The following is a 12,801-nucleotide window of genomic DNA, read 5'->3' as shown; positions in this document are numbered from 1 at the left end:
GCGCATTACGCACACAAAACAAATCACGTCAAATAAATGCTTGATTATAATGTATGAAATGTTTCTGATCAGTCAGCTGAAAAACTAATTTCATTTTCTCATTAGAAGTCTGTGCCTCGGGCCCATTCTCATGTCAATGTTTATTACACTGAAAACGGAAAATTAAAATCATCAGCCTGGTCCGAATCAGAGCTGTGAATCACTATTTATGACACAGTGAAGAAGTGGAGAGAGAGAGAGAGAGAGAGCGAGAGAGAGAGCGAGAGAGAGAGAGAGAGAGAGAGAGAGAGAGAGAGAGAGAGAGAGCAAAAGGAAGCTACAATCACATTTCTTACAGAGGCGATGAATTTTATGCCCAAGTGACCTTTTCTTCCTCGGAGATCCCCTACTGGGTAGATTTCCATTTTGTTTTGTTGTTGTTTTATCTTTTTATGGCAAAAGGTAAATTAGCCTATACTGTAAAACTAAATGAATCTAGGTTTTAATAACTCCTGTAACATTAATTTCTGTTTACTTAAGCTCACTCACTTAGATTGAAGAGAAACATTAGATTGAAGTATTGGACTAGATTGCAATTGTTTAACCACTTAAAACAGCAAAAGTGTTACCACAGTAAGAGAAAACATTAAAGACCCCAGTATAGAGTCCTGAGGGACTCCGGTCAACCATATAGGATTTAAGTGGTTAAATACCTATACTTTTATGCTTGCTCAAGGAAGCACTTTTTATTTGAGCAATATACAAAAACATGATCTGAGGAATGAATTCTAGACAAAAAGACCATAGACTTTGGTCTTGTTTTTTTCTCCTCCCTAATTTGCAGTATATGAAATAACAACAAAGGGCTCCAGTTTCCTTCAGAGAACCACAACATGTCATACTGGTGCAAACTAGTGCAACAGTTACATCAATGATCCCGCTGAAGGTTGCTCCACACAGTCAAGCAGGCTCTGCTTTCCTCCCACTGCTCACAGGATGAGGAAATTGTGTCTGAGAGCATCTTCCTCAAATCTATAGGAATTATATTTACATAAATGAGACAAACAGATACAGTAAAGGTAAAATACTAAAAGTATACTGTATATTTAGCTGCCGGTCCAATCGCGCCGGCAGCTACAACAAAATATAGTATAGCCTAGATATAGTTGAATTCCCATTGCAGTAAAATAATACACAGTGCAAAGGTCAAAGCACACACAGTCGCGCACGCACGCACGCACGCACGCACGCATGCACGCACGCAACACACACACACACACACACACACACACACACACACACACACACACACACACACACACACACACACACACACACACACACACACACACACACACACACACACACACACACGGTTACACTATTGACTGTCTTTAGTATTCCTTTTGCATACTGCATTTCCTCCAACTGTTGTGTCTGTATACCACAGACATAATGGAGCAAAGCAGCAGTTCTATTCACATTAGCCACATTGCATCTGGTCTGAGATGGTCCACTAATCCTCCTCCAGTCACTGTAATCTTGTAGGGATTTCCAGTCCCAAACACGTCTTCCATCACCCTCATCGCGAATCAAATGTAACAGACTAAAGCAATCAGTGTTTACAGTGGAGAAACTAATCATTACATTGTTACATCTTATATCCAAGTACACAAGAGTACAATTATTTTGTTTTGGTTACTCAAAATTGTAGCAGCAGTAACAATAAGGTAACCTGACTCCGCCAGATGGGGCAGCAGAGAGTACACTGGGTTCCCCCCTCCTGCTCCCTGATCTGGGAACTCTCAGGCAGACTTGATGCCCGGCCACAAAACGGCCTGGCCAATCAGCAGCAGCTAGAGGCGGGATAACTGCTGCTGATTGGCCAGGCCGTTTTGTGGCCGGGCATCAAGTCTGCCTGAGAGTTCCCAGATATAACTTTGGTTCTAGAACTGGTTCCGTTCTAGATTCTTGGAACCTTGGGTGCTTTCACAGAACCGGCAATTCATTTTCAGTGGAAACACTCTGAACTTGCTCAATATTAGGCAGGAAAAAAATAACTGAACCGGTTCAACCCTGGTGGAAAAGTGGCCCGATTGATTGATTGATTGATTGATTGATTGATTGATTGATTGATTGATTGAATACTTGATCAACAAGGTCGTCGAGGTGCTTTGTGTATCTAAATAATATCCATATGTGTATGTCACATATGTGTGTTTGTCAACAACACTACACCAACACATTTGTTTATCATTCTTTATATGGTTATGCAGTTCAGTCACACCTGCAGTCAGCCATAGACCAAGGCCTCCACACCACATCACAGAAACATGTGTCATGACCTTTCCAACCAAGACCTTCCATTTATTTTCTAATGCAGTTGCTCTTGTGAGGGAGCCTGCGCTCATAGTCACAGAAAAGGTCAAAGCAAGCACTCATGTCTGACGTCCGCTCGCTGAATTAGCTGTGTCACCTTCAATCTTTCCGGAATCAGGCCTCATGCCATTGCTGTCCATTTGACTGCATACAGTAGGCATTTAAAAAACAATGCAAGTAACAATATGCTGCTGCATGCATTGTATATGAATACAAAAGTAACCCTATGATACAAACGTATTAAAACAGCTTCACATCAGTATGTATATGACATTTACCTTTAAAATTAATTAAATACAATCATCATACAGTGAATAAAGCACCCAAACATAATTCAAAGGTGTACAGACATGCATACACGAACGCACACAAGTGTTCACGGCTGCACATAGAAACACTGTGTTTCTGTGTGCTTGAAGCCGTGAACGGTGTGTGCGTGCGTGCGTGCGTACAATAACAAACACAAGAAGAGAGAACTGTTCAGCAAGTGAGTGCACCAACATGCAGATAATCATTCTGTGCAACAGAGCTAATAGCATTGTGGAGCGACATATCTCTTCTGCTAGGCCCATTCATCCTAAACACAGACATTCATTTAATAACCAAAAAAGAAGAAAAAAAATGAGAGAAAGGGGGACTGTGATATTCCATTAATCAACGATGGCAGAGCAAGCTCATTTGTATTGTTATGGAGTGAAAATCTGAATTTAGGACATTGTGAAGAAATGACCCCCTTAGGCATGCGGACAGCCTCTAAGGGGCGGGGTGGGGGCAGGGCCTGTCAAGCCGACATTGATAGATGACGCTGCTTCAGATTATGAACACAGAATTAGCACATTAGGACTTGTATGATAAATAGACTCACACTGCCACCAGGTCCCCGAATCACCTCAAAGCGCATCCAGACAAATTGACTGTACCCACATATTAAGTTGATTTCAGTCAGCTATAGCCTGTGTGTTTGCATAACCCATGACATCACAGGGCCACTGTCCAGTATCCAATTAGTTGACATTCAATGGTTTTGCAGCATAAGGATGAAGATCGATCTCAACACGATGTCACATGAAGATAATTGGCTGTAGAAGAGTCATAATATATTGATTCCTAGGGTAATTTGAGACCTTGGTATATGGAAGAATGAAGGATTTGAGACACTTGGCTTATCATCGTTTACTTGTTAAATATATACTGTAGACTTTGTATTGAATGCCAAAAAAATCACACCTGTGTGAAGTGAGGGGCGCTTTACAAACCCTTAGCATCTTACATCATCGCGATATCATATAACATAACATTATGCCGATTTGCCAGACAGACAAAACAAAACAAACATTTTAATGTTTGTCTAGACAAGACAAACATTAAACCTGTATATAGGAGGGGCTGGCGCCCCTCAACAATATATGTAAACTTATTAAATTTGAATTAGCTGGTCCATTGGTCTGTATGGCTATTGGCTAAAGATGAGATAAGATAAGATAAAATAGGTGGCTACCTTGCATTTGTGTTGCCATTCGCATTGCTGATATTTCCACTTGTTGGTAGAAGATGCAGCATCCATCCATTCAGGGCAGTCGACCTCCGCTTCTTCAGGTGTGGTGCAGATTTTGTGAGAGAAACAATGAAAACAAGCCCAAAAGAAGCGACTAGGTTGCTTGATCTCACACACAGGGGGTCCCCTGCAAAATGACTTCATTTAGCATCTAGAAAAGGACAGAATTCCCATATTAAATTTAAGCATGTGTAAACCATGCAATTAGTCAATTTTAGTTAATAAATTGTTGACCAAGATCCAACAGATGTGCATCCTTGACCCCCCTCCCTAACTCCATTTTCCCTTTATCCACATGTCTTCACAGCACATAGCAGATCTGCAAGCTCACAAACCATCATGTTGAGTTATGAATGCAAATTGTGACATACTCTAGTCTAGGAATAGGGACGCCAGGTAATGAAGGCTATAGGCACTTGTTAGTATAGGTAAGTTTAGGCTTTAGGGCATACAGTATAGGTTTGGTATGATTACGGTTAGGGTAAGTATCAGGAGAGGGTATTCCCACAGGACTTCCATCTTTTCTACAGTGCCCAACATCAACGGTGTCAAACTGTCCAACGGACATCCTGATGCATGACCGAAAGCAACCACATGGTACAATCCATATATGTGCAGCAAAGGTTTAATTATATTTCCTAATTTCATGTAGAATGTTAAGTGTCAAATATTTTTTTAAGAGCCAGTCCAATTATTAATATTATTAACTTCAGTTTTATTGTGTAGCAAAGATTGTTGGGTATTTATTGTTATTTCTCTTTTACTTTAAAAGTGAAGCTGAAATAATTTGTTTTGACTGTTCTAGTCTCTAAAGACAGACAGGCGTTGGCGCCTTAGAGTATATATTAATAGAGACGGCACCGGATTTCTCCTCCCATCCACTTGCATTAAGTTGCTCAAAAGCGCATGAGGCGATTTCACTCCTCCTTCCGGGTAGGAACAGAGTGCATTCCGGGTCTGGATTGGACCCAAACACATGAACGCGCTGCCGTTGACTATCATTGCACGCGTTCACGTGCGTTCACATATGAAACAGCGTTCACATGTCATCATGAACGTGCGCAATGATAGTCAACGGACCAGCGCGTTCATGTGTTTGGGTCCAAACTGCAATACCAAATTCGGCCACTATGTCCATTTCGCCTCAGGGTTTCCTCCGGGTGCCGTCTCTATTAATATATACTCTAAGGTTGGCGCCTGCAATTTCCTAATGTTAATAAATAGTAAATAAGATGGATATCTGGTCATTTCCACTTTCTGTATCATCGCTTAAATAACGCCAAATGGGAAACAAAGTACCAGTTGAAGCCTAGCTAGCTAGCTATAGCTACTGAGTAGAAATAGAAATTCAAAAAGTGTTTGCCTGCAAACAAGAGTACAGAGTACAAGGCCTTCATGGATACCCTGTATGGAGTCCTGAATGGGGCACCTGTGGGGGATTCCATAGTCTTACTGGCGACTTCAATGCACACGTGGGTAATGACAGAGGTACTTGAGCTGGCGTGATTGGGAGGAACGGTCTCCCGGATCTGAACCCGAGTGGTGGATTGTTATTGGACTTCTGTGCTGGTCATGGACTGACCATAACAAACACCATGTTTTACCAAGTGTACTGACCTGGCAAACCCAAGCGTGTAGGCAGGTGAATGGGAATGTTTGGAGGAGACCTCTGTCGGGAAGGATTTCAACTCCCACCTCCAGCGGGACTTCTCTGGCCTCCCTGTGGAGGTTGGGGACATTGAACAGGAATGGACAATGTTCAAAGCCTCTATTGCTGAAGCTGCAGCTGTGGTCAGAAGGTCATAGGTGCCTCAAGGGGCGGTAACCCCCGAACACCCTGGTGGACAGCGGATGTCAAGGAAGCCGTCCAAGTGAAAAAGTAGGCCTACCGGGGTCTGTATCCCGGGGGACTCCGGAGGCAGTTGCAAGGTACCGACAGGCCCTAAGGGCAGCAGCCGTGGTTGTGACTGAGGCAAAGCAGCGTGTGTGGAAGTTTAGAGAATCCATGGAGAAGGACTTTCGGGCGGCACCAAAGTTGTTCAGAGGGATCAGAGGGTGTGTGCCAATTACAGAGGTATCACATTACTCAGCCTCCCTGTGAAAGTTTACACCAAGGTACTGGAAAGGAGGGTCCGGCCGATAGTCGGACCTCAGATTCAAGAAGAGCAATGTGGATTCCGTCCTGGCCGTGGAGGTATTGTGGATTTGGAGAAGGCATATGACCGAGTCCCCCGGGAGGTTCTGTGGGAGGTGCTGCGGGAGTATGGGTTGAGGGGGACCTTGTTGAGGGCCAAGACCTTCAGCTCTTACTGGACTGGTTTGCAGTCGAGTGTACGGCGGCTGGGATGAGGATCAGCATCTCCAAATCTGATGCCATGGTTCTCAGCAGGAAACCGATGGATTGTGCAGTCCAAGTAGGGAGTGAGACATCACCCCAGGGGAAGGAGTTTAAGTATCTTGGGGTCTTGTTCACGAGTGAGGGGAGGACCGAGAAGGAGATCAGCAGGAAAATCGGAGCAGCAGGAGCAGTATATATATCTCTAAACTGGCCCTGGAACGTCTCGGGATCCCCATGAGTAAGTTCAAGTTACTAATGTTGCTCTGGAGAGGGAAGTCTGGAGCTCTCTGTGGATCTGTTGCCCCCGCAACCCGACTACGGATAAGCAGTTGAAGATGGATGGATGGAAATGCACAACAAAGCCAAAACCCACTACTAACTTAACAAAGTACACACACACACACACACACACACACACACACACACACACACACACACACACACACACACACACACACACACACACACACACACACACACACACACACACACACACACACACACACAGGAGGTGCACAGGTGTATTTATTGCTGGTGAGCTGATTGGTGGACTTATGATTGGAGGACCAATCAAAGCCCTCGCAGTTCAGTCAGAATATGTTTAGGATGAGTGCTAACCTCTGGCACAGAGAGCTCTCTTCTCTCTCTTCCTACCTCCTATACCCTCCCCCTACACTGGCCCCCTTCTCTCTCTCTCTCTCTCTCTCTCTATCCCCCCCCCCCCCCCCCCCCCCTCTCTCTCTGTAAAGACCTAACAAAGAAAGCATCCAAACAATGGATCACTCTGAGAGCTGCATGGCTTTGCGGGTCAAGCACTAAACCCCCTCCCCTTTGACAGAAACACAACCCACACTTGTTCTGAAGAGAGGCTGACCCTTCCAGCGAAGACATAATGAACGCTGCCTGGGCATTAAACTGATAAAACTACATGGGACTGGAATCAGTACGGCAGACAAATCACCTCTAATGGCAACAGGCTGGAGCCTGTCTTCTGTCCTGTCTATAACCCCTATCACTTTAAGTCTAGTGTACACTGTCCAGACATTATGTTATGCAACGCACGCAACATCCAACATGCAGCCTTCTTCTGACTGAGATTATTTAACATATGTTTCCATGAAAATAAAGCTTTCCATTCTTTTTTCTTTCATTTTCTTTAAAATTTAAGAATTATCATAATGTTTGATGAGTTTAACGTTATCTGATCTTCACAATAATATGCTTCAATTATTCATGTTGTTTACTTTTATATTGTTTTCTCACAACTACACAAGGCTAATATGTTGCAGAATAATAGGTTACTAGTACTAACAGCATGAAACCAGCCGTTGAAAATGTAATGGAGAAAACACATTTGAGGCAAATAGACTGATCAACTGCCACTGGAACTTCTGAATCATCAAGTTCCAGCAATAGATACCTCTTTCACTACACCAAGTAGCAACAGAGAGGATATTTGCATGTCATGTTCAGACCGAGGTTTAAATTGTATTTGTTTGTATTGAACTGGTTGGAGTGGCTGATGGGTGGGGCTAACTGCCTCAGGACAGTCACATAGCCGCAGGCAGGTTGTCAAGAACAGTACATTTTAAATACTTAACTAAAATTGTCTAACTGTTCTAGTACGTATTGGATTATACAATGTGACATGAGAATAATTTAAGAATAATATACAAAATGCCGTTCCAGGTTTAGGTAGGTTAGTGTAGTGGTTAGAGCATATGCCTTTCATGCAGAAGGTTGTGGGTTTGAACCCTGCCTGGCGTCGAGGTCAGCAAGCAAGGGCATGTGGTTGCCATGGGTTCCTAACGCCAAATGAAATGGGTTCAGATCTAAGCCAAGTCTCCTGAGGAGGCGTGTCTGAAGCCTGTCCTGGACGGGGTATCCGGACTTAAAAACAAATCTGTTAGGTTCAGATCTGTTCACATCATATAGATAGATAGATCTTTATTGTCATTGCTTGCATGAAACATGAAATTCAGTTTAGAGCTTCACCACTGGCATACAAATAAATAACCATACTGTGTACAATAACCAAAAAGTGCAATAGTGCTGGTCCTGTATGCATACATACAGGTATACTCTATGCTCGCCTCTCACACTCACTTTTCACAACTGAACTGAACTTTCTTTCTCTGTGGGCCAGAGCCGTGGTATGTGGTAAACATTGCTTTGTGTATCAGGTGCATTAGGTATACCTTTTAGAGTGACACTGAATCAGCTTTGTAACAGTATGCGGTCTTCCTGTCACTCTGCCGACAACAACTCTATGTGGTTTCTACAGTTTGCAGTGTGCATGCACACAGCACTGTGGAGGCATGCAAGCTGTTCCGTCTTTCACCTACTCCTGCTGCCCCACCCCCAGAGTCAGCGGCCATACATTAGATCAAGCTGGGCCTCTCGGGGTCGAGAAACCGCTGCCAATCACGGCACAATGCCTGCGTATAGCGGGGTGGGACTGAACTGGGCTCCGGGTGAAGCAATGAGGCACACTTATTTTAGCACTCTATTCAGTCTGTCTGACTGATTACCTAATCCAGGTTTGATTTTGTTTTTTATTAGTTTTTCATGGACTGCTAAGACAATATATTACTGGCTAATGAGCATCTGTGCCTTCATCCCAAATCTGAACGAGTCTGTATTCCCTCCTCTCACTCTACAAATCCTACTCACTTATTTTTAGAGGGTCAATCAATTCTTAACTCCTTTATGTTGTTTTTAGATTGTCATGACATAAGCCATGTTGGCTCTGACACACTGCATGCTGCTGTTGACAGGCTGTACAATGAGAATGAAAAAAGAAAAAGCCACCTGTAGCATCACATTTTTTTGCTGTACCCTACAGTAAGTATACCATCACTATCATCATATCTACACCACATAGTAGACCAGTAATCATATATTGTGACGTTACTACGTGGCGTCTTTGTCTGGTCTCTAATTCCCGGAGAAAATTGACTGCATGAATGGATCAGCTTGCATCTATTTTTAGCAGATACAGTCAGTGCTGTTTGCAGCCCCTGTCAGACCTACAGATTAAATCTCTCCATATTTAACCCGTTCCTCCACCTCTTACCACTGGAGCACATCAGTCTTTTTTTCCCACAGATTCTTCCCTACAGAGCTGGCGTTTTGCCTCACCCTCCTCTGCTAAGAGTAATTTTCATCATCGAACTTGTCTGTATAACCTTTTCCTAGCCCCTTTTGTTTGGCTTTTGTTTGGCAACAGCTGTTATCGTGTCTTTTTTTTCTTCTTTTTTTTTCTGGTCAGCTGTGATTGCTCGGGGCAAAACAGGAGCAGATGGTGTTTTGCTATGCATGAATGGAGCGTTAGAGGAGTTTGGGCTGAATAGGCCAACTTTTGAATGGTGTCTACGCAGCACCTGCCACTAGGATACATCCTAGTGGCAAGATGTATCTAGGCTTTCCTGTCATCTTCAACCACTTAGGCCCTCTATGCTAGTAAAACAGACCTGAGATGTACTTTGGTGAATGACTGTACCCCACCAGAATAAGGACGCTCAAGTAGTGCAAGAGGACAAGAGAAACAGAAGGAGGCACCTTGTTGGGCACCGTCCATATTTATTGATTTTCCTCTGAGGCGTGGCATAATGTGTTGTACAGTCAGCCTGAGTTAATTGGATGTGACACAGCATGCACATGCAATCTATCACTCCCGTCTCCCGGTACACTTTATCAGTATGGTTGCCATAGAAACATGTTGGCTGTGTAATAGCCTACATTAATGGGCTAAGTAAGTTGCAATAAAAAGGCCGTTTTGGAGTCAGGGTCCTCGGCTGAACACAAAGGCTGTATAGTAAGGATCAGATAAATAGGAAAGTGGTGAGCGGGGCTGAAATCAAACCAATCCAAATTATACAAGGACATTAAGTGGTGCTATCATTCAGGTGAGATGGCCCAGACATCTGTCGACATCTGTCCCATGATGATCTCTCACAGTAAAGCTTGCCTTGCAAATTGTGGACTGAATCTTTTTTTTTGGACCGTCTGCAGAAAAATGAATAAGCCTTATCCAGGTGCCTTTGGTGTGCTGAATATTCACAATGTATATCATAATAATCTGAAGCAAACAAGTGCCTCGTAAATTCAAGATCACACATGTTTTTTGTTTAACCACTTAAACCCTATATACTGGGACCAGGGGTCTATACTGGGTTCCCTCATGTTTTCCTAAAATCTCTTTGCTACAAATAGTCGATCTACTGTACAAGGCTTGTGTACATACAGGACTGGCTTTTTTTTCTATTTTCTTTTTGCAATAGTATTTAGCTATTTGTATTCCTGACTTTATTTGACTATTTGTCTCTCATCCACACCACTGAAGAAGCTACTATATGAGCTCAATCATTTGAATTAGAAGGCTACCAAGGTAACATCATCGCCGATAAAACCACAGATCCGAATGTGTTATGTGTACAGTATGTGTGTTGTTTGTGTGTGAGCATGTGACACGCATGCATGCATGCACGCACGCACGCATGCACGCACGCACTCACGCACGCACGCACGCACACACACAGAGAGAGAGAGAGAGAGAGAGAGAGAGAGCACAGGTGAATGCACACAAATGTACTGTACACGTATGTCCTTGTATGTGTTTGTGCTCATATTATTTTCAAGGACATATTTGGCAGACATGTATTTAAATATTGTGGCACTTTTAGCTATCTTTTGGCTGATGCTATCAGGTGATATAGTATCTTAGAATGAGCTTTATTTTAGTGAGGTTAATCTTTAGATCTTGAGATCCTTCAGTGTAATCTTTAGATCTTAGACAAGTGATTAAATCAGCGATGGCATCACAAATATCAGCCACCATACCAAGGAGTTTACAGATTGGATTATTAAAAGGTTTGTTTGTACTTTGTACAAGGTCATCATAATCTTTTCCCTAGCCCTACTAGATCATCATAAACCTTGTGGAGAACAGGTTTATGATGAGACCAGAGCATATGATAGGTCAAAAGTTGTCTAAAAGAACTGTGACTGTTTGTTGGTCAGGGACGTGCACAGTAAATGTCCTTAAGTCTAGCAGAGGCCGACAACCAGCAGCCTTTTAAACAAGGTTCACTGCTCAGCCAAGAGGTCAATAGTTCTCTCAAAGCTCACCACTGGACTGCAAGGTCAAGAGTTTCTTAAATTGGGTCTGTGCCCCCTCCCAGTGCATCCGTAGTCTAATCTAAACAAAGCTTTTCATTGGACTTCTCGGGTCCACTCTTTGTCTTCTCTCCTACCAGGTGTTAGCAGTCAAGTAGTCATGTTTAGTTTAATGTGCAGTGTGTGTTTAGAAAATGCATGTTTTTGTGTGGTCGTGGCAGGTCTGCGTCTGCGAAGTGGCCTAGCTCCAAACTGCAGGGTAAGGCTACTGCGGCGTGGCTCCGATGGTCAGACGGTCAGTTGCCAACAGGGCTCTTTTGTTGTGCCCACATTGTATCTGTGCATCGAACAGGAAAACAACAAAAGGGACCAAATAAATAATTAAAATATAGGATCCCCTCAGCTTCCACATGTGACTCCCTTAGTCATCACATGCTGCTGAGCCCCTAACCCCGGAGGGTAGGGAGGGGGACGACGACGACAATTAGGTCACTTTGTGATTGTGTTGCTCAAATGACATATTACTGTCATGCACCCTTTACGCAGCGTTACTTAATGGCGAGGACAGATAATATTGAAGGATAGCAAGCATGCTATTGATTGTTTCATGCTTGTATCATAATAATACAGCAGCACACACTTACTCTTGCAAATCGTTTATCAAGCAGATGCCAAAGTGGGGAGGGGAGGGCCGGGGCTACTGCAATAAAGCATGTGCAAGAAATGTATTCAATGAGCCAAACTATCCCAATCCCCATTACAATGAGGAACAGTACATTATCATTCGGAAATGATGTGCTGTCTGCGTGTTGTTGTGTGTAGCTGTGTTTTGAAAATATCTGTAACCTTTTTATTGCAAAGTCGCGTATCTCCAACCCCGGCTGTGAGATATTTGTACACACAGTGACCGCAGCTCTGAGGGGTTACAGAATAACAAGAAGCTGCATGCATTATTAATGGGCTCTGCTGTGAATCTGTTCAGAATAATAACAGCCATTTCCCAGAGCCTCATTACTGTGTGTTTTTAAAGCATGTGTTTGGTAGCCATGGACACCCCACTCACTCCTTCATTATCTTCCTCTTCTCCCTCTCTCTCTCCCTCCATTTCTCCACCCATCAATTGCGATTCAGGTCATGCACGCCACTTGCTGTTTTTAATTTTCATTTCATCATAAGCCCTTTAAGACTGTTGCCAGCACTTATTTGCAGTTTCCCCCCACCCCTCTCTCTCTCTCTCTCTTTCTTTGCAGACCTCTTCACTCGTGCGGCTTCTGACAGGACAGATGCTGCAATTAATCACGGCAGAGAAACAGGCAGCTTTTCCATCCTGAGCTGAAGAGCCAATCACGGCAGCACCCCCAGCGGCAGCGCCGTTTCAACCCAAATTACAAACAATTCCATCAAAACTAATTGAATAAAAAATAAATAAAAA

This window comes from Electrona antarctica (genome assembly GCF_951216825.1).
Source record: "Electrona antarctica genome assembly, chromosome: 3".
NCBI classification, from domain to species: domain Eukaryota; kingdom Metazoa; phylum Chordata; class Actinopteri; order Myctophiformes; family Myctophidae; genus Electrona; species Electrona antarctica.
The sequence above is the reverse complement of the archived record's forward strand: the minus strand, read 5'-3'. Positions refer to the sequence as shown.